Here is a 24,618-nt window from a genome sequence, read left to right on the forward strand (position 1 = left end):
GGTGGAGTTGTGGATACCGAGGAGGGCTATTGTCGTCTGCAAAGGGACTTGGATAGGTTGCAGTGCTGGGCTGAAAAGTGGCAGATGGAGTTTAACCCTGAAAAGTGTGAGGTCGTCCATTTTGGAAGGACAAACATGAATGCAAAATACTGGGTTAACGGTAGGGTTCTTGGGCATGTGGAGGAGCAGAGAGACCTTGGGGTCTATGTGCATAGATCATTGAAAGTTGCAACTCAAGTGGATAGGGCTGTGAAGAAGGCATATGGGGTGTTAGCGTTCATTAGCAGAGGGATTGAATTTAAGAGCCGTGAGGTGATGATGCAGCTGTACAGGACCTTGGTAAGGCCTCATTTGGAGTACTGTGTGCAGTTCTGGTCGCCTCATTTTAGGAAGGATGTGGAAGCCTTGGAGAGGGTGCAGAGGAGATTTACCAGGATGTTGCCTGGAATGGAGAATAAGTCTTACGAGGAAAGGCTGAACATTCTAGGCCTCTTCTCATTAGAAAGGAGAAGGATGAGGGGTGACATGATAGAGGTTTATAAGATGATCAGGGGAATAGATAGGGTAGACAGTCAGAAACTTTTTCCCCGGGTGGAGCAAAGCGTTACAAGGGGTCATAAATTTAAGGTGAAGGGTGGGAGATATAAGGGGGATGTCAGGGGAAGGTTCTTTACCCAGAGAGTGGTCGAGGCATGGAATGCCTTGCCCGGGGAAGTTGTTGAGTCAGAAACTTTAGGGACTTTCAAAAGGCTTTTGGATAGGTATATGGATAAAGGAGAATGATGGGGTATAGATTAAATTGTCCTTGACAGAGGACAAAGGATCGGCACAACATTGTGGGCCGAAGGGCCTGTTCTGTGCTGTATGTTCTATGTTCTATGTTTGTATCCCTTTGTACATCTACACTTTCTAATCTCTTACCATTTAAGAAATACTCTATTCCTGCTACCAAAGTGGATAACCTCAGATTGTTCCACATTATATTCCATCTGCCATGTTCTTGCCCACTCACTAAGTCTGCCCAAATCTCCTTGAAGCTGTTTTGCATCTTCCTCACAACACACATTCCCACCTAGTTTTGTGCCATACGTGAACTTGGAAATACTACATTTGGTCCCCACATCCAAATCATTGACATATATTATATGAACAGCTGGGACCCAAGCACTGATCCCTGTGGTACCCCATTAGTCACAGCCTGCTAATGCGAGAATGACCCATTTATTCCTGCTCTCTTTTTTCTGCCTGTTAACCAATCCTTAATCCATGCCAGTATATTACCTCCTATCCCGTGTGCATTAATTTTGCTAACCAACCTCCTGTGGGGGACTTTATCTTCTGAAAATCCAAGTATACCACGCCCACTGACTCTTTATCAATTCTGTTAGGAGCATCCTCAAAAAACTCCAACAGGTTCGTCAAACATGATTTCCCATTCATAAATCCACATTGGCTATGCACAATCAGATCATTATTATCCAAGTGTCCATTTATCACATCCTTTAGAATAGATTCTAACATTTTCCCAACAACTGATGTTAGGCTAACAGGTCTGTAATTCCATGTTTTCTCTCTCCCTTCCTTCTTAGCTATAGGCCAGTTAGCTTGACTTTTGTCATGGAGAAGGTGATAGAATCTATCATTAAGGAGGCTATAGCTGGGCACTTAGAAAAACTCAAGGTAATCGGGAATAGTCAGCATGGCTTTGTGAAAGGGAGATCATGTTTAACCAATTTATTGGAGTTCTTTGAAGGCATAACATGCGCTGTGGATAAAGGGGAGCCCGTTGACGTACTGAACTTGGATTTCCAGAAGGCATTTGACAAGGTGCCACATAAAAGGTTATTGCGCAAAGTAGGAGCTCATGGTGTAGTGGGTAACATATTAGCATGGATAGAGGATTGGCCGGCTGTCAGAAAACAAAGTGTACATAAATGGGTCCTTTTCTGATTGACAAGATGTGATGAGTGGAGTCCCGCAGGGTTCTGTTCTGGGGCCTCAACTTTTTACAGTTTATATCAATGACTTAGATGAGGGGATCAATGGCATCGTAGCTAAATTTGCAGATGACACAAAGTTAGATAGGAAAGTATGTTGTGAAGAGTACATAAGGAGGTTGCAGACTGATATGGATAGGTTGAGTGAGTGGGAAAAAATCTGGCAGAGGGAGAATAATGTGGGAAAATGTGAAGTTGTTCACTTTGGCAGGAAGAATAAAAAAGCAGAGTATTACTTATATGGAGAATGACTGCAGAATTCCGAGGTGCAGAGAGATCTAGGTGTTCTAGTGCATGAGTCACAGGTGCAGCAAGTCATAAAGAAGGCTAATGGAATGCTATCCTTTATTATGAGAGGAATTAAAAATAAAAGTAAGGATGTTATACTTCAGTTATATAGGGCATTGGTGAGACCACATCTCTACTACTGTGTGCAATTTTGGTCTCCTTATTTAAGGAAGGATGTAAATACGTTGGAGGCAGTTCAGAGGAGGTTTACTAGATTAATACCTGGAATGGAGCAGGTAGTCTCATGAGGAAAGGTTGGACAGACTGAGCTTGTTTTCACTGGAGTTTGGAAGAGTGAGGGGGACTTGATTGAAGTTTGTAAGATCCTGAACGGTCTTGACAAGGTGGATGTGGAAAGGATGTTTCCTCTTGTGGGGGAGTCCAGAAATACGGGGCACTGTTTTAAAATGAGGGGTCTCCCTTTTAGGACAGAGATGAGGAGAAATTTTTTCTGAAGGTTGTACGACTTTGGAACTCCCTGCCTCAGAATGTGGTGGACGCAGGGTCATGGAATAATTTAAGGCGGGGTAGATAGACTCTTGTTAGGCAAGGGAATCAAAAGTTATCAGGGGTAGACGGGAATGTGGAATTCGAGGCACAAATAGATCAGTCATGATCTTATTGAATGGCAGAGCAGGCTCGAGGGGTTGAATGGCCTACTTCTGTTTCTAATTTGTATGTTCGTATGTAGAAAAAGTTTGTGTGGAGCTAAGAAACAGCAAGGGGCAGCAGACATTGGTGGGATTTGTTTATAGGCCACCAAACTGCATAGTAATAATGTTAGGCACGGTATAGATCAGGAAACTAGAGCTGCATGTAGCATGGGCAATACAGTTATAATGGGCAACTTCAATTTACATATAGATTGGGTAAACCTAATTAGCACTAATGCTATGGAGGATGAATTCCTGGAGATGGGTTTCTGGAGCTGTCCGTTGAAGAACCAACTAGGGATCGGGCTATTTTAGATTTAGCATTATGTGATGAGAAAGGGCTAATTAATAACCTTACTGTAAAAGAGCCATTAGAAAATAGTGACCAAAATATGATAGAATTTTACATCAAGTTTGAAAGGGATAGAGTTCATTCTGAAACTGGGGTCTTAAATCTGAACAGAGTAAACTATGAAAGTATGAAGGGCACTTTGGCTATGGTGGATTGGGAAAATACATTAAAAGATTTGACAGTAGACCAGCAATGGCTCATATTTAAAGAAGTATTACATGGTTTACAACAAATATACATTCCTCTAAGATTCTCTCTTGTTGGAGATGGTCATTGCCTGACACTTGTGAGGTACAAATGTTACTTGCCACTTATCAGCCCAAGCAGGATGTTGTCCTGGTTTTGCTGTATTTCTACATGGACTGCTTCAGTATCTGAGGAGTCGCAAACGGTGCTGAACATTATGCAATCACCAGCGAATACCCTCACTTCTGACCTTGTGATTGAAGGAATGTCATTGATGAAGCAGCTGATGATGGTTGGGCCTAGGACACTACCCTGAGGAACTCCTGCAGTGATGTCCTGGAGCTGAGATGATTGACCTCCAACAACCACAGCCATCTTCCTTTGCACTAGGTAGAGCTCCAACCAGCAGAGAGTTTTCCCCCTGATTCCCAATGACTCCAGTTTTGCGAGGGCTCCATAATACCAAATCCCTTGGACCAGATGAGCTACATTCCAGAGAACTGAAGGAGGTGGCCATAGGGATAATGGATGCATTGATGGTTCTGTTTCAAAATTCTGTAGATTCTGGAAGGCTTCCTGCAGACTGGAAAGTAGCAAATGTAATCCCACTGTTTAAGGAGGGAGTGAAACAGAAAATAGAGATCTATGGACCTGTTACTTTGATGTCAGTAGTAGGTAAATCTATTATAAAGGATTATAACTGGACACTTGGAAAATAATGATATGATTGGGTAGATTAACATGGATTTATGAAATGGAAATCATGTTTGACAAACCTGTTGGAGTTTTTTAAGCATAGATAAAGGAGAACCAGTGGATGTGGTGTATTTGGATTTTCAGAAAACTTTTGATAAGGAGGTAAGTAAACAAAATTAGAGCGCATGGAACTGGGGGTAATATACTACTAGTATGGATTGTGAATTGGTTAACAGACAGAAAACAGAGTGTAGGAATAAATCGGTCATTCTCAGGATGGCTGGCTGTTACTAGTGGGGTACTGCAAGGATCAGTGCTTGGGCCACAGCTGTTCACAATCTATACAAATAATTTGGATGTGGGCACTAAATGTAATATTTCCAAATTTGCTGATGACACAAAACTAGGTGGGAATGTCAGTTGTGAGGAGGATGCAAGGAGGCTACGAGGGGATTTGGACAGGCTAAGTGAATGGGCAAGGACGTGGCAGATGGAATATAATGTGAATAGTGTGAAATAATCCACTTTGGTACAAAAAAACAAAATGGCAGATAATTTCTTAAATGGTGAGAGGTTGGGCAATGTTGATGTCCTAAGGGACCTGGGTGTCCTTGTTCATGAATCACTAAAAGCTAGTATGCAGGTGCAGCAAGCAATTAGGAAGGCAAATGGTACGTGGGCTTTCATTGCAAGGGTATTTGAGTACAGGAGTAAAGATGTTTTGCTGCAATTGTATAAAGCATTCGTGAAATTGCACCTGGAGTACTGTGCACAGTTTTGTTCTTCTTATTTAAGGAAGGATATACTTGACATAGAGGGAGTGCAACAAAGGTTTACCAGACTAATCCCTGCCTGGGATAGATGGATTGTCTTATGAGGAGAGATTGAGGAAACTGGGCCTGTATTCTCTAGAGCTTTGAAGAATGAGAGGTGATCTCATTGAAACATACAAAATCCTTACTGGGCGTGACAGGGGGATGTTTATAAGATGTTTCCCCTGGCTGGTGAGTCTAGAACCAGGGGACACAGTCTCAGAATAAGAGGCAGGCCATTTAAGACTGAGATGAGGAGGAATCTGTGGAATTCTCTACACCAGAGGTCTGTGGAAGCTCAATCATTGAGTGTGTTCAAGACAGAAATAGATTTCTGGATACGACTGAAATCAAGGGAAATGGGAAAAATGGTGTAGAGGTAGATGATCAGCCATGATCTGATTGAATGCTGGAGCAGTCTCGACAGGCCAAATGGCCTACTCCTCCTCCTATTTCCTATGGTCCTATGATCCTAAATCCTGACCTGTTGCTGTGTAAGTAACGCAGCATGAGAATAACTGACAGAACCATTGTGCTCTGTATTGATGCATAACTCTAATAATTCCAGGCTAGCCTTTGGGTTGATACTGAAAGTGCACAAGATGGCAGAATTTAATGCGTATGTTTAAGGCAGGAATGGTGGCATGGGGTGCAGAGAATTGCATTGGAACCGTGCACCTGGAAATCTGGCATTGTGATGTCAGTTCCGGGTTTTGTCAGCTGTGGGAAAGCACCATGTCATTGCCACCCCGATGCGAGGGGCAGGTATTTTAAATTGCTGAGCAGCTTTACTTAAATTCATTTAAATCTAATTATTGTCAATTTAATGATTGTCCCTTGATTTAGTAGATATCGGGTGGCACTCACATGCCTTCGGGTTCATGACCATTAAAACCTGGTGGCACCAAGGCAAGAGGATTCAGTGCCAAGACGGGGAGGCAACCCTAAGCATTGCTGCATAGGGCAATAGGGGCATTCGGAGGCCATTGTCAGGCTGTGTTCTCTGCAAGGGGGTTCAGGCACTCAGAGGCTCCACAAGGGTTTAGTTTGGGATTGGGGTGCTGCATTGAATTACCAAACTTCTGTGCGATATGTTTGGTCACTCATCCTGATGGAAGAGAGGGTTGGCTATCAGCAAGGTGGGGCTCTGAGGGCCATCAGAGAATATGCCTGTTGTGGGATGACCTTAAGAAGGGTCCACCTTAAGAGTTGTAAGTGAAGATCACCAGAGGAAGTGATGTCATGTCACACATGATTAGGGAGTTGTGGGTAGAACCGGACAGAGTGAGATGTGTGTAGGTGTGCTCATGCAGTAATTGTGTATATATTCTAATTAAGTTATAATTCAACCCACATTTTCTTTTGATAGTACTTGGAGTCCTGTGTATCTTATAACAGATCACACACCAAACAGACAAGTAATATTACAAGGTAACAACATTTGGGATATTTTTTTCTGAAGACCACCAAATATTACATCGTAGCAATGTTTGAATTTTTCTGAAGAACAGCAGACTTCCTACCTGGAGTGGCTGACGAGCCTGGAGAGCAGCTGGCATGAGACCCCACCAACAATTCAGTGAGCTAGGACCACAGACAGGACCCCAGGAGGTGTTGAAACTCTGACTACAGTAGGCAATTTGCCAGGAACTTTCACCTATCCAGCAGTGGGTCAAAAATCTTTAAAAGCAGTAGCTGAAGCCATTACTGTTTTGAGTTTTCCCTTTTTTTTTGGCTTCCTGTGTGGGGCCTAAGCTGAAAAGAGCGAGAAGAACCCAATAGCGCTGCTGGAGGTCCACAATACTGAGAAAGCCTGGTTGTGGCAGCTACTGGTACTGCAAGGTGAAAATAGCTGCAGAAAAAACTCCAGTTTTTTAAAAAAGCCCACAGTTAAAAAAATAACTGAGTTGTGCAAACAGAAAGCAGCTGAGGTCTCTCACTCTTAAACGGGCAGGCCTGCAGAAAACGAATCTGTCTAAACAAGAAAACAAGTGTGGCTGTGAAAAAGAAAACCTGTAAAAAGTCCTATATTTATTAAAAAACAGGATCATTTACGACAATGTTTTTTAGATATCCAGTTATAGATTGGAAGGAGTCAGACATAGCTTCTGAATTTAAACTGTTCCGACAGTGAATTGAACTGTTCCCTGGATCAAGAAGTGAGCGAACCAGTGAAACAAGCTATCAATATAAAGATCGCACAGGGCAACGAAGGCTTGCAACTGATCAACACATCAGGATTGTCAGCTGAGGATCAGAAGGACTCTAGCAAGCTATGGACATTCCTGGAGCAGCAACTGAAGGTAAAGGTAAATTTCTGAGTTCATAGGCTTCAGCTTATGACCGACCAGCAAAGACAAGATGAGTCCAGCGATCAGTTTGTTGCAAGGTGCCGAGACAAGGCTCAAGAATGTGACTTCGCAGTTATCGAATTGTCAGAATGGGTTATAGAGCCAGTAACTGAGTCTACTCCAATACACGCCTTTCAAAAAGACTTGTTAGAAAAGAAAAAAAGACACACCATAGATGCGTTACTCAATGATGGAAGGAAATTTGAAGCTATCATGGCTGGGCACCAGCAGTTAATAGCGTTGGAGGCAGCTACAACAATTGCTATGATAACCAAGTCTTAGAAGTCTGTTAAGCCTTGTGGCAAATGTTTCCTCACTCACCCAATTTGCAGTTGTCTGCCATACCAAGACCAGTGCAAATCTTGTGTCACAGAAAGACATTGGGCAAGGCAGTGCAGGAGGCCAAGTTCAGATACTGCATACAGGAATGGTGGCAGATCAGATGCAGAGAGAACATCTGCAAGACAAGATGGCAAATGCAACAAAAGATAGGCAACACACAACAAAAGCCCAAGCAGGTACATCCGGTCAGCAGAGGACATGGATGAAGAGTCCACTCGTCCAAGCATTTTATATAGTCAATTTGGATTCCAGAACAGGCCACACCCCTAGCCAAGCTGTTCCAATACAGCTACAATACTGGCATCTACCTGACAATGTGGAAAATTGCCCAGATATGTCCTGTACAATAAGCAGGACAAATCCAACCCAGCCAATTACCGCCCCATTAGTCTGCTCTCAATAATCAGCAAAGTGATGGAAAATGTCATTGACAGTGCACTTACTCAGCAATAACATGCTCACTGACATGCAGTTTGATACTGCCAGGGCCACTCAGCTTCTGACCTCATTATAGCCTTGGTTCAAACATGGACAAATGAGCTAAACTTAAGAAGTGAAATGAGAGTGACTGCCCTTGACATCAAGGCAACATTTGACAGTGTGGCATCAAGGATCCTGAGCAAAACTGGAGTCATTGGGAATCGAGGGGGAAAACTCTCCACTGGTTGGAGTCATACCTAGCTCAAAGGAAGATGATTGTGGTTGTTGGAGGTCAATCATCTCAATCCCAGGACATCACTGCAGGAGTTCTTCAGGGTAGTGTCCTAGGCCCAACCATCTTCAGTTGCTTCATCAATGACCTTCCTTCAATTATAAGGTCCTAAATGGGGATGTTCGCAGATGATTGTACAATGCTCAGCACCATTTGTGATTCCTCAGATACTGAAGTAGTCTGTGTCCAGGTGCAGAAAGACCTGAACAACACCCAGGCTTGGGCTGATAATTGGCAAGTTACATTTGCACTATAGAAGTGCCAGGCAATGAACATCTCCAACAAGAGAAAATCCAACCATCTTCCCTTGACATTCAATGGCATCACTATTGCTGAATCCCCCACTATCAACATCCTGGGGGTTACCATTGACCAGAAACTGAACTGGAGTAGCCATATAAATACTGTGGCTCAAGGGCAGGTCAGAGGCTAGGAATCCTGCGGCGAGTAACTCATATCCTGACTCCCCAAAGCCTGTTCACCATCCACAAGGCACAAGTCAGGAGTGTGATGGAATACTCTCCACTTGCCTGGATGGGTGCAGCTCCAAAAACACTCAAGAAGCTGGACACAATTCAGGACAAAGCAGCCCGCTTGATTGCCACCCCATCCACCACATTCGACATTTACTCCCTCCACCACTGACGTACAGTGGCAGCAGTGCGTACGATCTACAAGATGCACAGCAACGCACCAAGGCTCCATTGACAGCACCTTCCAAACCCATGACCTCTACCAGCAAGGAGGACAAGGGTAGCAGATGCATGGACACACCACCACCTGCAAGTTCCCCTCAAAGCCACACACCATCCCGACTTGGAACTATATTGCCATTCCTTCACTGCTGCTGGGTAAAAATCTTGGAACTCCCTTCCTAACAGCACTGTGGGTATACCTACCCCACATGGACTGCAGCGGTTCAAGAAGGCAGCTCACCACCACCTTCTGAAGGGTAATTAGGAATGGGCAATAAATGCTGGCCTGGCCAGCGACACGCACATATTGTGAAAAAGAATTTTTAAAAACATCAATTCTATTACGTAATTTGAGGCATTTGCCATGATCATAATTATAGGTCCGCAGAAGAGTGGAAAGCATAAGCTCAGTGAAAATTGACACTGGAACAAGTGCAAATATTTTACCCATATGTATACTGAAGGACGTGTACTTAAAGATATGGGAATCTACGGTGCAAACCACAACGACTAGGCTGATTGCTGACAATGGTTCTCCAATCATGTGCATTGGAACGATAACCTTACAGTGCAGTTATGGGTGCTCCAAATGGCTACCACAAATGCTTTATCTTGTAGACACAACAGGACTAGCTGTCGCAGCACTTCCTGTGTGCCAAGATTTACAAATTGTCATAATACATGAAGTCAGTAACAATGGTAGGAAATACCCAGTTTCAGAGTATCCCTTTAGAGGATTATACAAAGGCTGGGAGTCTTTACACGAAGAGGCACTGTGACTGAGAGTCTTTCCTTGGACTTGAGTTCATTCCAGCAAGTACCCGGAAGCCAGGGGGATTGTCGGTGATTGGTGATGTTGCTAGTCATGGTTTTTCTAAGCTTTCCAAGCAAGGGAAGTGTTTAATGATAATCAGATAGGGACGAATAAGCAAACCTCCTCTATCTTTTAGAGAGTGTTAAATTTACTCACTTGTAAATAACATTTTGTTTTAAGATGTATAGTTAGTCCAAACCGCAACATCATTGTATATTTTACAAATATTTTCGTCCTTTCTTAAGGTCATCCCACAACACTGCTGAGAGACTTGTGAAAAGTTCAATTGCCAAGGCAGGGTCATATGAACATACGAATTTGGAGCAGAAGTATGCCATTCAGCCCCTCAAGTCTGCTACACCATTCAATAAGATCATGGCTGATCTGTTTGTGTCTTGAATTCCACACTTCCATCTACCCCCAATACCTTTTGATTCCCTTGCCTAACAATTTATCTACCTCAGCCTTAAAAATATTCAATGACCCCATCTCCACCACCTTCTGAAGCAGAGAGTTTCAAAGTCATACAACCCTCTGAGAGAAAAAAATTCTCCTCATCTCTGTCCTAAAAGGGCGACCTCTACTTTTAAAACAGTGCCACTCTAGTCCTGGACTCCCCCACAAGAGGAAACATCCTTTCCACATTGACCTTGTTAAGGATCTTATAAACTTCAATCAAGTCTCCACTCACTCTTCCAAACTCCAGTGAAAATAAGCCCAGTCTGTCGAACCTTTCCTCATAAGACAACCCACTCATTCCAGGTATTAATCTAGTAAACTCCTCTGAACCGTCTCCAATGCATTTACATCCTTCCTTAAATAAGGAGACCAAAACTGCACACAGTAGTAGAGATGTGGTCTCACCAATGCCCTGTATAACTGAAGCGTAACATCCTTACTTTTATTTTCAATTCCTCTCATAATAAAGGATAGCATTCCATTAGCCTTCTTTATGACTTGCTGTACCTGCAAACTAACTTTTTGTGACTCATGCACTAGAACACCTAGATCCCTCTGCATCTCGGAATTCTGCAGTCATTCTCCATTTAAGTAATACTCTGCTTTTTTATTCTTCCTGCCAAAATGAACAACTTCACATTTTCCCACATTATACTCCATCTGCCAGACTTTTGTCCACTCACTTAACCTATCTATATCAGTCTGCAACCTCCTTATGTACTCTTCACAACATACTTTCCTAACTAACTTTGTGTCATCAGCAAATTTAGCTACCATGCCATCGCACCCCTCATCTAAGTCATTGATATAAGTTCTAAAAAGTTGAGGCCCCAGCACAGACCCCTGCAGGAATCCACTCATCTCATCCTGCCAATCAGAAAATAACCTATTTATGCATATTCTTGGTTTTCCACCAACCAGCCAATCTTCTATCCATGCTAATATGTTACCCCCTACACCGTGAGTTCCTACTTTGTGCAGTAACCTTTTATATGGCACCTTGTCAAATGCCTTCTGGAAATCCAAGTTCAGTACGTCAACGGGCTCCCCTTTATTCACAGTGCATGTTACTCTTTCAAAGAATTCCAAAAAATTGGTTAAATATGATCTCCCTTTCACAAAACCATGCTGACAATTCCCGATTACCTTGAGTTTTTCTAAGTGCCCATCTATGCTGCAGGCCCATGGGTCACCTGGCACGGGTCTCATACACCTTGTCTTTTTGGACCCCAGTGGCATGATGCAGTGCGTCTGACAGAGACAGGACCAAGAGGCAGCTGTGCCTGTCCGTGAAACTCTACGATGAGAGCAACAGTAGCTCACCATTGCCAAGAAGGGCCCACGTACACCAGAGAATGTACCGGACTCAGATAAGTTTCCTCCAAATATGCAAGCACCAAGGATGCCATCACTGACTTACGAGCCCTGCTGCCGGATGAGTTGTGACCTATGGGATTTGGTGGCCACCCTACGCCAGTGGCCTTGAAGATCACCATGGCACTAAATTTCTACACATCTGGATCATTCCAGGGATCCACCAGGGAGATGTGTGGGGTCTCCCAGACAGCAGCCCACCGCTGCATCAAAGACCAATGCAGTGTTCAAGATGGCCGACGACTATGTGCACTACTGGACCAATCTGAGAGGGCCATCAGGTTTGAGGCCATCATTGGATTTCCTGGGTGCAAGGTATGATAGACTGCACACATGTAGTCATCAAGGACCAGTCACCACTTTCATCAACAGGAAGGGCTTCCATTCAATCAACGTTCAGCTGGTCTGTGACCACTGACAACATTCTGGGAAGCAGCCACGTCGCCTACATACTTCGACAGTCCCAGGTGCCACATCTCTACAGGCCTCCTGCTTGTCTTCAGGGATGAAATCTTGGAAACAAAGACCATCCATTGAAGACTTGGCTTCTGTGTGGAACCCTGGCAATGCAGTGAAGAGGTACAACAATTGCCACGGCTCCACTTGAATGACCATCAAGCAGGCCACTGGGCTACTGAAGATGAGTTTATGCTTCCTTGATCGATTTGGTGGAGCTCTGCAGTATGCCACAGCCATGGTCTTGGGTATCGTTGTGGTCTGCTGTGCTCTGCACAATCCAGCACTGCAGAGAGAGGAGGCCTTACATGACGATGAGATGCCTGAGTGACACTCATCCACCGACGAGGAGGGAGAGGGGGCAAACAGCAATGGATGGAGAAGACCGTGTGACGGAGGCCAGATGGGTGATGGCATGGCTTGTTCCCACTCTTCGCCTCCCAACTGACCACAGCAAGTGGTTTTGTTACTAGGTTTGTAACCCCTTGTGTTTTATTTGTCAAATAAACAGACAGTGACAGGTTTTCTTGTAGGTTTAAAACAGAAGAGTAATGATTTAATAAACAATATTAATTCCCAAAATGGTCGCAACCGTACCCACGCACACATTCAGTCTCCCTCACACACGTGTGCGCACGCGCACACGCACACACACACACACAAATAGATATATAGAGAAAAGGGTAAGTGATTTGAAGTGAGATAGGTGTTTGGAGTTTATAATAAACCTGTTGAATCTTCTCAGAGGACAGTTTCTTTTAAAGTTGCAAGCCTGGGTGTTTGTAGTTTTCTGGTGGTTAAGACTTCTGACTGGAGGTGGTGGTCACTTTCAGTTCTCTTCTACAGCAAGTTGAAGTGTAGAATTCGCAGCAGGGATCTGTCCTTGTTTTTGCTCAGCATCTTTTCAGAGCCCTTGACTGGACTGCTGTTCCACGATGTTCTTATGATCTATCACCCTCTCTCACCAGAGGTAAAAATCTCTCATATTAGCCTGTTAGGAGATGCATGACCCCCTCCCCCACTGTGACCACACAATGGACCAGAATGTGGCTACTTCACACCTTCTTTGTTTCAAAAAACTCATTCAATTCAGGAATGTCTCTTGATGGTTTCAGGATAGGTGTAATTGACGCTTCTTAGCCTGGAATGTATCCTTTTGTTCTTAACAGACAATGCAACAGTTTGAATATACAGGCTAAGTCAGCTGACCTTAGGTGGCCATTTTGCAGCACATTGTCCACTTTTTAAATGAAAAGTCTATTTTTTATAACTCGTCAATTTGGTTCTGTATTTTCATCACTGCACTTCTCGTGACTGTGGCATCAGGCATATTTAGTGACGGGCCAAGAAGAAAAGAGATAACTTCATAATAACCCTCTTCCAGTCACTCTGCTGTCCACTCACAGAGAATCCAATAACAACTCACCTTAATGTGTGCAGTCTGTCATCTCCTTTCCAATTGTGTTCCCTGACTTGCGACCAGCTGCAATGCATGCTAGTGGTCAAGGGAGAACATATATTAATGAGGGCCCTGGTCACATTGACATTGCAGTAAGGGGGAAGGGGAAGGTCAGCTGCTCACAATTAAGGCAAAAAGGAAAATGGCTTTCAGACAATGATCAATTATGATTTATACACAAGAACTTTTAACTAATCACTACATTACATATTTCCTACACCTGTGAGTCCCCAGGTATGGTTAGGTGGTCTTCTTAATTCATTTGTGAGTGCTGCTACATGGTGTGATCTCTGTGACGGCAGTTGGGCTGGAGGCAGGTTGCTGATCAGTCGGCCTCTTGGCCTGTGACGACTTTGGTGGGCGTCCTCTGGCTGCCTGAGGCCTGGAAGGCCCTGGCTGCCTGATGGTGTCCTGCACTGGTTCTGGACTCTCCTCACGCGTCACAACTGTTGGAGCTGAGCTCACTGGCAGAGGGGCTGAGGAGACGGCATCCATACTTGGAGTGTCCTGTTTCTTCTCTCACCTTGCTACTGCTGCATTGAGCTCATCGCCAACGCGACGGTGTGCGGGTCTGCATGCATGTGTGGAATCTGGCTCTCCATGAGGGTCGCCAACCTCTCTGGAGGAAGCCATGCGCTCGTATGCCTGGGACATGGCAGCAGTCATGGCATGGATGGACTCCTCCATCGTCTGCCTATGGCTATGCGTGGCCTTTGGCATCTCGACCACATGTTGCCTTACCTTTCTCTGCAACTCCAGCATGCCCTGTGCTATTGACGCCAGAGGCTCATCATCAGCCTGGGGTTCAGCATGGACCTGGACACCCACAGTCCTCTGACTGTCGGAGGTCTTGGCTGTCTCAGCCTCAGCCAGCTGCATGGGTGCATGTGTAGTGCTCTCACTGGTTAGTGACCCTGATTCTAAAGCTCACGGTTACCCCCTGAGGTGAAAGAATCTGCTCTGGTGGAAGGTGCAGGAGAGTCATGGGACACGCATCCTCTGAATGGTCCTCCTCCTCCTCAGAGGTTTCTGGTTGTCCCCCTGTAGCTGCAGTCTCTTGTACAAGTTGACCCCCATGAGAGAACACAAGCATTTGTGGGTTAGGTTGTGCAGATCTCTTCACATACCTTGGGAGCCTCCTCTCAGCAAGGGCAGACATTGACAATGAAACCCAGCATCGCCTCCATTGTGCCAGCGCAGCCTTCAGTCGTCTGAGGAAAAGAGTTTTTGATGACACAAGACCTCAAAACTGGTACCAAGCTCATGGACTACAGGGCCGCAGGGTTACCTGCCCTCCTGTATGTGTCAGAAACATGGCACCGAACAGCAGACATCTCAAAGCCCTGGAGAGATATTACCAGCGGTACCTCTGCAAGATCCTGCAAATTCAGTGGCAGGACAGGCACTCCAATATCAGTGTCCTCTCTCAGGCCAACATCCCCAGTATCAAGACACTGGTCATGGCTAGTCAGTCATGTTGGGCGGGCCACATTGTCTGCATGCCTGACACAAGACTCCCAAAACAAGCTTTCTATTCTGAGCTCTGTCACGGCAAGAGGCTACCAGGAGGGCAAAGGAAATGCTACAAGGATGTCCTTAAAGCTTCCTTGAAAAAATGTGACATCTCCACCGATTCGTGGGAATCTCTTTCCCGAGATCACCCAAAATGGAGAAGAAGCATCCGCGAAGGTGCCAGCCAGTTCAAACAATGTCGGCATGCCCAGGCAGCGACCAAGTGCAAACAGCAGAAGGAGCGTTAGGAAATGCGAGCATCCCATCCACTTGCCTCACCAAATACCACCTGCCCCACCTGCGGCAGAGTGTGCGGATCCAGAATTGGACTGTTCAGTTACTGAAGGGCTCACAACTCTGGAATGGAAGAAAGGTATCCTCGTTCCCATTGGAATGCCTGAGAAGAAGAAGATGCCAACCATGTGTGATGTGGGTGTCCAAAACTGATGAATATGTCCATAGAAGTCAATCCTCACTCTCTTGCGCAGAATCTGTAGTCTCACCATCCAAGATTGTGCGGCCGCTAATGGTCCCCACCAGTTCCAAGGCCTCTTCCTCGGTGGTGGTGAGAGGACATATGCAGAGCCGGAACTCCTTCGCCAGTCCAGGCTGTCTCCCTCCTGCTGTGGGCCGTCTTGTCCCGCAAAAGGAAGGATGGAGACAGCAAAAATTGACGAAGAGATCAACATGACAGTTTAGCTACTGTCAGCCTCTTGTGCCCTACTGGGAGATCTGATCTATCTCAATCTGACACACACTGTCAGGGGAGTTAATGAGGGTGATCTATTAAGGAAGGTGGCTTGTGGCCAAGATGTAGCCACGCATCTGTAAGAGTGAGGTAGTACCCTAGCCCCTGTGCCATCGCCGTGGTAGTGCCACCCTCCCCATGTCGTGCAACCCCCCCGCGCAATCACATGCAATCCCCAAAAAGGAGAGTGGTATAGAGCACTCACCATGGCCAAATGCAGGCACTGCACCCAGTTCCGGTGGGTAACTACATGTCTGCTTACCTCCTCTGCGATCTCAATCCAAGTTTGCTTAGTCAAGTGGGAGGATCTCTTCTTGCCATACCTGGGGAAGAGGACCTCCCACCTTTCCCTTGCAGCCTGGAGGAGAATCTCCAGGGAGGTATCACTAAACCGTGGGGCAATCTGGTGTCTTGCCTCTGCCAATAGTGTGCCGTCCTTCTCCGGGGGTGGGAAGGGGGTTCCAGCAACCAGTCAAGCAATGTTTTAAGCTGCACAAAGCTGAAAATGACTCTAAGGCAGGAATGAAAGCAGGACTAGCAGGCTTTTAAATATGGTATCCTGGAGTCATCTGATGCTATAATCAGTGACTTGGCTCCCGCCCCGTGACGTGTTTGTTGCGGGGGGTCGTATCTCCACTATGCAAAATAGCAAAATAGCTGCCCACCACGTGATCACAGTGGATCGGCCACCCACGTGACGGACAGGATTGGCACCTATTTTCGGGCCTGGATTCAGCCTGATGTTTCACTTCTTGTCGCATTTGTCTACCCCAATGCACATTGAAACCAGAAACTACTAGTAAGCTCTACTATCCTGCATTCTGAAAAGGAAGCTGAGCGCTAGTTGCAGGAGAGGGACATTTACCACCCTTCCAAATTCTAAAATTAGTATTTCTTTCCTTTGTTTGCAGGAGAAAGCAGCCCATAATCACTGTGAAAGTATAAGGATTAGAGGAGACCCTTCCAATCTAAGACTAGTCAATAGGCATGAAGAAGCAACTTCAATAGTCAGCGTTGAAGCCATCGAGGGAGCAGGTGAAGAAGGACTTGGAGGTTTTGTGGAACCTCATAGCTATTATCTTCCTTTATACTGTCTTCCTATCTGCAATGCAACGCCATGCTCTCACTGCAGTGCAAACATATTCTGCAGATCAGCAATGTGCCACACAGTGTTTTGGCATGTTACTTATATCAAAAGCCTATTTATATTGTAACACATTTTCTTTCCATTTTCTGTAGAGATATTCCAGTGTTAAGCTAGAGGCTCTAGGCTGTATAAGGTCTAACATAAGAACATAAGAAATAGGGGCAGGAGTAGACCATATGGTCCCTCGAGCCTGCTCTGCATACAATAGTATAATAGCTGATCTGCTGCCTCAACTCCACTTTCCTGCCCGCTCACCATTTCCCCTTGATTCCCCGAGAGATCAAAAATCTGTCTATCTCAGTCTTGAACATATTTAACAATGGAGCATCCACAACCCTCTGGGATAGAGAGTTTCAAAAGTTCACAACCCTCTGAATGAAGAAATTTCTCCTCAGCTCAGTCCTAAATGATCGACCCCTTATCCTGAGACTGTGACCCTGTGTTCTAGATTCCCCAGCCAGGGGAAACAACCTCTCAGTGTCTACCCTGTCAAGCCCCTTCAGAATCTTGTAAGTTCCAATAAAATCATCTCTCATTCTTCTAAACTTCAGAGAGTACAGACCCAATTTACTCAGCCTCTCATCATAGAGCAACCCTCTCATCCCAGGAACCAATCTAGCGAATCTTCGCTGTACTTTCTCCAATGCAAGTAAATTCTTCCTTAGATATGGAGACCAAAGCCTCAGAGAGTAATCCAGGTGTGGTCTCACAAAAGCCGCATACAATTGTAGCAAGACTTCCTTGTTCTTCTACTGTAGTCCCCTTGCAATAAAGGCCAACATGCCATTGGCCTTAATTGTTTGCTGTACCTGCATGCTAACTCTTTGTGTTCCTTGTACGTGTACACCCAAGTGTCTCTGAACATCAACATTTAATAGTTTCACGCCTTTCTGCTTTTCTACTCTTATCTTCTGGGAGAGCAGCGGAGAGGACCGGACCTGCGGGAAGAACACGGTGCGAGGAACGGATAAATAGAGCCCGAGAATCGTGGCCTAGATCACTTACATTCTGGGAGAGCAGCGGAGAGGAGTCCAGGTGCGGCAGAGTTTGAAAATAAAGTGAGCTGTGATGTCACAGGAAAGCTGCAAGGCAATTGGTTGGTGAGTAACTGCTGTTAGGGAATAACTCTAAATAGCTGAGTTAATACATCAGTGTTAGGGTGAATGTGCAAATAGCTTAATAATAAGGAACAAGTAAGGTTTATTTTAACTAGTGAACAGTATTGATTTTTAGTAGGATTTATCAGTAGCTTCAAAGTAAAGATAAGGACTTTAGATTGTAGTGGGTAGTGTTTGGAGTAGAACAAGGCCCCTAGTGTAATTAGTATTTTTTAATTAAAGGGAGTAACTAAGTAATCTAAAGGTAAGTCATGGCAGGAGAACTCGCACCCATGATATGCTCCTCCTGCGCTATGTGGGAAATCAGGGACGCCTCCAGTTTCCCTGACGACCATGTGTGCAGGAAGTGTATCCATCTGCAGCTACTGGCTACCCATATTACGGAGCTGGAGCTGCGGGTGGATTCACTGTGGAGCATCCGCGATGCTGAGATTCATCGTGGATAGCACGTTTAGTGAGGTGGTCACACCGCAGGCAAATGCTGCAAGGGCAGAAAGGGAATGGGTGACCACCAGGCAGAGTAGAGGAAGGCAGGTAGTGCAGGAGACCCCTGTGGCCGTCCCTCTCTCTAACAGATATACCGCTTTGGATACTGTTGGGGGAGATGACTCAGGGGAAAGCCAGCAAGAGCCAAGTTCATGCCACCATGGGTGGCTCTGCTACACAGGAGGGAGGAAGAAGTGTGGCAGGGCTATAGCGATAGGGATTCAATCGTAAGGGGAATAGACAGGCAGTTCTGCAGGCACAAATGGTACTCCAGGATGGTATGTTGCCTCCCTGGTGCTAGGGTCAAGGATGTCTCTGAGCGGTTGCAGGGCATTCTGAGGGGCGGAGGGCGAGCAGCCAGTTGTTGTGGTACATATCAGTACCAATGACATAGGTATTAAAAGGGATGAGGTCCTACAAGCTGAATATAGGGAGTTAGGACATAAATTTAAAAGTAGGACCTTAAAGGTAGTAATCTTAGGATTACTGCCAGTGCCACATGCTTGCAAGAGCAGAAATAGCAAGATATATCAGATGAATATCATAGAGCAACCCTCTCATCCCAGGAATCAATCTAGTGAATCTTCGCTGTGGCTGGAGAAATGGTGTAGGGGGCAGGGATTCAGATTCCTGGGACATTGGGACCGGTTCTGGGGAAGGTGGGACCAGTACAAGCTGGACGGTTTGAATTTGGGCAGGACTAGGGCCAATTTCCTCAGGGGGTGGTGGGGGGGTGGCTGGTGGTTGCTAGTGCTGTTGGGGAGGGTTTAAACTAGAATGGCAGTGGGATGGGAATCTGAGCAGGGAGACAGAGGAGGGGGAAACAAGGATAGAAATGAAAAACAGAAAAGTAAGAAGCAAAAGTGGAAGGCAGAGCAAACAAGGGATAGAAACAAATGGGGACATAGTGCAAAATAAAGCTAAGATGACTAACAATGTTAAAAAGACAAATCTAAAGCCATTGTGTCTTAATGTGTGGAGCATTCATAATAAGGTAGATGAATTAACAGCACAAATAGATATAAACGGTTATGGTATAGTTGCGATTACGGAGACATGGCTGCAGGGTGACCAAGGATGGGAACTGAACATCCAGCAGTATTCAATATTTAGGAAGGGCAGGCAAAAATGGAAAGGAGGTGGGGTAGCATTTTTAGTAAAGGAGGAAATCAATGCAATAGTGAGGAAGGATATTGGCTCGGAAAATCATGATGTGGAATCTGTATGGGTGGACCTAAGAAACACCAAGGGGCAGAAAACATTGGTGGAGGTTGTCTATAGGCCCTCAAACAGTAGTGGAGATGCAAGAGATGGCATTTAACAGGAAATTAGAGACGCATGCAATAAGGGTACAACTGTAATCATGGGTGAGTTTAATCTACATATAGATTGGGCGAACCAAATTAGCAATAATACATGGTGGAGGATTTCCTGGAGTCTGTACATGACTATTTTATAGACCAATACATTAAGGAACTATTGGTTATCCTAGACTGGGTATTGTGCAATGAGAAAGGATTAATTAACAACCTTGTTGTGCGGGGTCCTTTGGGGAGAAGCGACCATAACATGATAGAATTCTTCATTAAGATGGAGAGTGAAGTAGTTGAATCCGAAACTAGGGTCCTGAATCTAAATAAAGGAAACTACGAAGGTATGAGGCACGCATTGGCTATGGTAGATTGGGGAACTTTACTAAAAGGGTTGATGGTGGAAGGCAATGGATAATATTTAAAGAATGTGCACATAAATTACAACAATTATTCATTCCTATCTGGCGCAAAAATAAAATCGGAAAGGTGGATCAACCATGGCTTACAAAAGTAATTAGGGATAGTATTAGATCCAAAGAGGAGGTATAGAAAATTGCCAGAAAAAGCAGCAAGTCTGAGGATTGGGAGCAGTTTAGAATTCAGCAAAGAGGTTGATTAAGCTGGGGAAAATAGAGTATGAGAGTAAACTTGTGGGGAACGTAAAAACTGACTGTAAAAGCTTTTAGAAATATGTGACGAGAAAAAGATTAGTGAAGCCAAATGTAGGTCCCTTACAGTCAGAAATGGGGGAAATTATAATGGGGAACAAAGAAATGGCAGAACAATTAAACACAAATCTGTCTTCACAAAGGAGGACACAAATAACCTCCCAGAGATGTTAGGGAACCAAAGGTCTAATGAGAGGGAGGAGCAGAAGGGAATCAGTATTAGTTAAAAAAAAAGTGCTAGGGAAATTAATGGGGTTAAAGGCTGACAAACCCCCAGGGCCTGATAATCTACATCCCAGAGTACTAAAGGAAGTGACCCTGGAAATAATGGATGCATTGGTGGTCATCTTCCAAAATTCTATAGACTCTGGAGCAGTTCCTACAGACTGGAGGGTGGCAAATGTAACCCCACTATTTAAAAAAGGACGGAGAGAAAAAACAGGGAATTAGAGACCAGTTAGCCTTACATCAGTAGTGGAGAAAATGCTAGAGTCTATTATAAAGGATGTGATAGCAGAACACCTGGAAAGCATAAACGGGATTGGACAAATGGGTTTACAAAAGGGAAAGAAATCATGCTTAACAAATCTGCTGGAGTTTTTTGAGGATGTAACTAGTAGAATAGATAAGGGAGAACCAGTTGATGCAGTGTATTTGGACTTTCAGAAGGCTTTCGATAAGGTCCCACATAAGAGATTAGCGTGCAAAAGTAGAGCACATGGGATTGGGGGTAATATACTGGCATGGATTGAGAATTGGTTGACAGACATGAAACAGAGAGTAGGAATAAACAGGTCTTTTTCTGGGTGGCAGGCAGTGACTAGTGGGGTACCGCAGGGATCAGTGCTTGGGCCCCAGCTATTCACAATATATATTAATGACTTGGGTGAGGGAACTAAATGTAACATTTCCAAGTTTGCAGACAACACAAAGCTGGGGGGGCATGTGAGCTGTGAGGAGGATGCAAAGAGGCTCCAATGTGATTTGGACAAGTTGGGTGAGTGGGCAAATGCATGGCAGATGCAGTATAACATGGATAAATGTGAGGTTATCCACTTTGGTTGTAAAAACAGAAAGGTAGATTATTATCTGAATGCGGATAGCTTGGGAAAGTAGGAGTTGCAACGAGACCTGGGTGTCCTTGAACACCAGTGGCTGAAAGTAAGCATTCAGGTGCAGCAAGCAGTTAGGAAGGTGAATGGTATGTTGGCCTTCATTGCAAGAGGATTTGAGTACAGGAGCAAGGATGTCTTACTGCAGTTATACAGGGCCTTGGTGAGACCACATGTGGAGTATTGTGTGCAGTTTTGGTCTCCTTATCTGAGGAAGGATGTTTTTGCCATGGAAGGAGTGCAAAGTAGATTTACTAGGCTGATTCCTAGGATGGCACGATTGATGTATGAGGAGAGATTCGGTCGACTAGGTCTATATTCACTAGAGTTTAGAAGAATGAGAAGGGATGTCATAGAACCTATAAAATTCTATCAGGACTAGACTGGCTAGATGTAGGGAGGATGTTCCCGATAGCTGGGAAGTCCAGAACGAGGCTTCACAGTCTCAGGATAGGCGGTATGCCATTTAGAACCGAGATGAGGAGAGATTTCTTCACTCAGAGGGTGGTGAACCTATGGAATTCTCTACCGCAGAAGGCAGTAGAGGCCAAGTCATTAAATATATTCAAGAAGGAGATAGATTTTTTTTATTGCCAAGGGATCAAGGGATATGGGGAGAAAGCGGGAACAGGATACTGAATTAGACAATCAGCCATGATCTTTTTGAATGGCGGAGCGGGCCTGAAGGGCTGAATGGCCTATTCCTGCTCCTATTTTCTATGTTTCTATGTTTCTACCAAAGTGAACAACCTTACACTTCCCCACATTCTACTCCATCTGCCACCTTGTTGCCTACTCACTACTTCAGCACTTGCAGGACCAGCTCAGAAGCTTAGAGAATGAGGGTGAGGTGGAAGCACCAGATGATTTTTTTTATTTCTCATTGGATGTGGGCATTGCTGCCATTTATTGCTCATCCCTACTTGCCCTTGAGAAGGTTGTGGTGAGCTACCTTTTTGTACCACTGCAGTCTGTGTGGAGTAGTACAGTGCTGTTAGGTAGGCAGTTCCAGGATTTTGACCCAGCGATAATGAAGGATCAGTGATGTATTTCCAAGTCAGGATGGTGTGTAACTTGGAGGGGAACTTAAAGGTGGTGGTGTAGGTAACTTGCAGGTAGTGGCGGTAGAGGTCACAGGTTTAGAAGATATTGTCAAAGAAGCCTTGGCGAGTTACTGCTGTGCATCTTGTAGCTGGTACATGGTGCAACCTCTCTGCACCCATGGTGGAGGGAGTAAATGTTTAAGGTGATGGAAGAGGTGCGAATCAAGCAGATTGCTTTGTCCTGGATGGTGTCAAGCTTCTCTTTTGTTGGAGTTGCACCCATCCAGGCAAATGGAGAGCATTCTATCACATTCCTGACTTATGCCTTGTAGATGGTGGAAAGGTAATGCATAAATCACAATTGAGGAAGCACCATGAAGTGTATGGCAACTCCATAGCCGTCTGCAGGGCAGTCCTAAGAACAGAGATATTTTAAGTCTAAAGGCAGTTTCCCTTCTGAATGCTCTGATTACGATTATAAAGGTCTGGGGCTCCAATTAAAAGAAGACTTTTAGTTCTGGATTCAACAGGCAAGGAGTTTGAAAGAACCTTATGGGAGGCTTTAGGTTCCTCTGTGGTGCCCAAAAGCCTGATCCCAGGCAGGTTCCTGGACATCTGGAAGGAGAGTCTAGCAGCTGGACCATGGCAGATTCAGACAAGGATAAAGTAATTGCCTCTTACAGTGTTGCACATCTGCCCCACCCAGACAGATTCCTGTAAGCACTGAAAGTGGGAATCAGCAGGAACCAGCACAATTTCAGAAATGGCATCAAATAATTCATCATGAGGAGAAACACTAGAGTCACAAGGTCTTCCTTGAAGAACAGCGTACCACCATAATAATGCCTCCACTTGGGTAGAAACTGTAAAAAGCCAGAAGGCGTAAGATTGGGATTGGGCCGCTCTCATTGCTTGGGCACCATGGTGCGGTTTGGGGTGAGTTGCACTGGAAGCTATATTGGTAAGGATAATAGCACGCATAGTGAACTGGCTGCTGGAAGTGTGCTGAACAGGCAGATCAAGATGTCAATCAGTGTGCAACATGGTTTTGACGTCAGCGGTGCCATTTTGGAACTCAACGCTCCAGCCAATGCCCTCTCTTAAACTTGCACAACTGAACATACATTCAGCAGCAGGAAGGAAACCCCCTATTTAAAGGGATCATCAACTACTTACAGGTTAGTTGCTGGTTGATTCTTCTGGCCCTTGTTTTGATTCTGCCAGTATTTGATGATTTGTATATTTGCTTCAAGTTGCAACAGTTCACAGGAAGTGGTGTGACAAGTGCTGAAGGAGTTTTTGCTGACTTTTAGGCTTCTGCATAGATAAGTTGCTCCCAGTGCACTACTAAACATTCCCTTGGAATACAGCATGGAATCATAGATTCATAGAGTCACTTATGGCATAAAAGGAGGCAATTCAGCTTGGAGAATGAACAGAGGCCCCGCAGAGCAGGCCAAGTTGCTAGAAGAGGAAGGAAGAAGAGGGGGAGAAGGGTTCTCAGCAGAAGACTATATCTATCCAGAGTGTTCAGGAAGCAATTGTCCTACCTGAACCTCAGCGAGGAACAGTGCGCTGGATATCTGTGCTTCAGTAAGAACGTCCTCACTGAAATCTGTCACCTGCTGGAGCCACAACTCCAACCTCAGAGCTGGGCCTTTTTTCCCCCCAAAATATACCTTATTCATAAAAATCTGTAAAAATACATTACAACACAGTTCAAAACAGCACCAAGCTGACATTCCAAAAAGTGCAAAGGAAATCAGTTTTCTTCAATACAGGAGTGAGTTGCCTCACAACCCTTCCATTCCATTTTACATGCCAC

The sequence above is a fragment of the Heterodontus francisci genome, chromosome 1 (genome assembly GCF_036365525.1).
Source record: "Heterodontus francisci isolate sHetFra1 chromosome 1, sHetFra1.hap1, whole genome shotgun sequence".
Lineage (NCBI taxonomy): Eukaryota > Metazoa > Chordata > Chondrichthyes > Heterodontiformes > Heterodontidae > Heterodontus > Heterodontus francisci.